The following is a 3264-nucleotide window of genomic DNA, read 5'->3' as shown; positions in this document are numbered from 1 at the left end:
TTTCCTTTCCTTTCCTTTCCTTTCCTTTCCTTCCCCCTTCCCCTCTTTCCTTTCCTTTCCCTTCCTTCCCTTTCCTTCCTTTCCCTACCCTTCCCTCTTTCCTTTCCCTTTCTTTTCCTTCCCTTCCCTCTTTCCTTCCTTTCTTTTTCCTTCCCTTCCCTTCCCTCTTTCCTTTCCTTCCCTTTCCTTTTCCCTTCCCTTCCCTCTTCCCTTCCTTTTCTTTTCCTTCCCCTTCCCTTTCCCTCTTCCTTTCCTTCCCTTCCCTCTTTCCTTCCCTTTCCTTTCTTTTCCTTCCCTTCCCATTCCCTCTCCCTCTTTCCTTTCCTTCCCCTTCCCTTTTCCTCTTCCCTTTCCCTTCCCCTTCCCTCTTTCCTTTCCTTTCCTTTCCTTTCTTTTCCTTCCCTTCCTTCCCCTTTCCCTTCCCTTCCTTTCCCTCTTTCCTTTCCTTTCTTTTCCTTCCCTTCCTCTTCCCTTCCCTTTCCCTCTTCCTTTCCTTTCTTTTCCTTCCCCTTCCCTCTTTCCTTTCCCTCCTTTCCCTTTTCCTTCCCTTCCCCTCTTCCCTTCCTTTTCTTTTCCTTCCCCTTCCCTTTCCCTCTTCCTTTCCTTCCCTTTCCCTCTTTCCTTCCCTTTCCTTTCTTTTCCTTCCCTTCCCATTCCCTCTCCCTCTTTCCTTTCCTTCCCCTTCCTTTCCCTCTTCCCTTCCCCTTCCCCTTCCCCTCTTTCCTTTCCTTTCCTTTCCTTTCTTTCCTTTCCTTCTCTTTTCCTTCTTCCTTCCCCTTTTTCCTTCCCTTCCCTTTCCCTTTTCCTTTCCTTTCCTTTCCTTTTCCTTTCCCTCTTCCCTTCCCCTTCCCTCTTTCTTTCCTTCCCTTCTCTTTCCCTCTTCCCTTCCCCTTTCCCTTCCCCTTCCCTTCTTCCTCCTTTCCTTCTTTCTTTTCCTTTCCTTTCTTTTCCCTTTCCTTTCCTTCCTTCCTTCCCTTCCCTCTTCCCTTCCTTTTCCTTTCTTTCCTTTCCTTTCTTTTCCTTTCTTTTCCTTCCCCTTCCCTCTTCCCTTCCCTTTCCCTCTTTCCTTTCCTTTCTTTTCCTTCCCCTTCTCTTCCTTTTTCCTTCCCTTCCCTTTCCCTCTTTCTTTTCCTTCCCCTTCCTTTTCCTTTTCCTTCCCTTCCCTTTTTCCTTCCCTTCCCTTTTCCTTTCCCTTTTTCCCCTTTCTTTTCCTTCCCCTTCCTTCCCCTTTTTCCTTCCCTTCCCTTTCCCTCTTTCTTTTCCTTCCCCTTCTCTTTTCCTTTTTCCTTCCCTTCCCTTTTTCCTTCCTTTCCCTTCACTTCCAGAGGGTTTTTTTAAATTAAGCAAACTCTGACTCTTACTTTTGCATCATTTCCAGAAAAGCTGCATGCTTTTTTAGTTCAACACAAGCTGCAGCTGAATAATTAATAATTGTATTTATTAGATTCCAATCTGCATGAGAATGAATGGCTCTTTTATTATTTAACCAGATCCAATTTGGTTTTGTGGTCAAGTAGTTCTGCTGCTGTTTGGGGAGGATCCTGGCAGAGCTAAGCAGCATGGCACACCACCAAGAGATCCCAGGAGGGTGGGCTAGACCAGAAAGCCCCCCCTCCCCTCCAAGAAACCCCATTATCTCGGGGAAAGGCAACCCAACTACTTCTGTACATGAGCTTATTCCTAAAGTCTCCAGGAGCTGAAGACTCAAAGCAAATCCTTGCCTGCTGGGGAGAAACCTGAATTTATTATGACCTGCTTGGAGGGGGCTGCTCAGGGGGCTTTAAAAATAAGTGGAAGTCTCTGTCTCTCTTTTTTTCTCCCCCTCCCCCTCTTTCTTCTCCCTTTCTTTTTTCTTTCCTTTCTCTCTCTCTCTCTTTCCCCTCTCTCTTTTTCTTTCCTCTCTCTCCCTCTTTTTCTTTCCTCTCTCTTTCCTCTCTCTCTCTCTTTCTTTTTCTTCTGTTTGTCTATTTGTCCCTTTCTTTTCTTCCCATCTCTCTCTCTCTTTCTCCTTTCCTCTCTTTCCTCTCTCTCCCTCTTTTTCTTTCCTCTCTCTCTCTTTCTTTTTCTTCTGTCTGTCTATTTGTCCCTTTCTTTTCTTCCCATCTCTCTCTCTCTTTCTCCTTTCCTCTCTTTCTTTTTTTTCTATCTGTCTGTCTCTTTTTTCTTCCCCCCTCTCTTTCTTCTCTCTCTTTTTCTTGTCTGTCTGTCTGTCTCTTCCCCCCCCCCTCTCTTTCTTCTGCCTGCCTGCCTGCCTGCCTGTGTATAGGGGGGACTTGCGCTGCGGTCGGCGCTGGTGTAGGTTTCTTAGCTCCCAGGTGCGTCCTCAGGTGGCCCGGACAATGGTCTCTTTCAGAAAGCAGCGGGGCTGGGGGGAGGGGGGAGAAGTGGCGGAAGAGAGGAGCTGCTCGGGCACTTTCCTGGCCAAGCGACGCCCCTCTAAGAAGGCGCTCTTCCCTCTTTGTGGGCGGCTGCCTTCGAAAGCGGCGATCCCCGGCAGGAGCCTGCTGGGCTGGGGAAGGGGCCCCACCGCGAAAGCATTGGCATCCCAGAGCCGCCCTTCCCGGCCCGCTGACATCCTCTCTCTCTAAAGAACGGGACTCCCTGGGTCTCCAAGGTTCGCCCACCGGACAGGCTTCTCCCCACACTGCCAGGAGGCCGATGGACCTGGAAGGTGTCAAGCCTCAACGCCTTTGGAGACCCGACCTTGGCTCTGCTTGCATCCTCAACAAGGGGTGCTCGGTGCTGCTCCGCTGAGATGCGCCCGGGCTCCCTAATTTAGGAACCCTTAAACCAAAAACACATTTCCGACAAGGAAAAATCAGGATCTCTCTCCTCCCTCCCTCTCCCTTCCTCTCTTTTTCTTTCCTCTCTCTCTCTCTTCTTTCCTCTCTCTTTCTGCTCTCTCTCTCCTTTCCTCTCTCTTTCTTCTCTCTCTCTTCTTTCCTCTCTCTTTCTTCTCTCTCTCTCTGTTCTTTCCTCTCTTTCCTCTCTCTTTCTTTCCTCTCTCTTTCTTCTCTCTCTCCTTTCCTCTCTCTTTCTTTCTCTCTCTCTCTGTTCTTTCCTCTCTTCTCTCTCACTTCTTTCCTCTCTCTTTCTTTCTCTCTCTTCTCTCTCTTTCTCTCTCTCTCTCTTTCCTCTCTCTTTCTTCTCTCTCTCTTCTTTCTCTCTCTCTCTCTCTTCTTTCCTATCTCTTTCTTCTCTCTCTCTCTCTTCTTTCCTCTCTTTCTTCTCTCGCTCTCTCTTCTTTCCTCTCTCTTTCTTCTT

Source organism: Notechis scutatus, chromosome 8 (assembly GCF_049901735.1).
Source record: "Notechis scutatus isolate UNSWTSFEM ecotype Mainland chromosome 8, rNotScu1.2, whole genome shotgun sequence".
Classification (NCBI taxonomy): domain Eukaryota; kingdom Metazoa; phylum Chordata; class Lepidosauria; order Squamata; family Elapidae; genus Notechis; species Notechis scutatus.
This window is presented reverse-complemented; position numbering follows the sequence as displayed.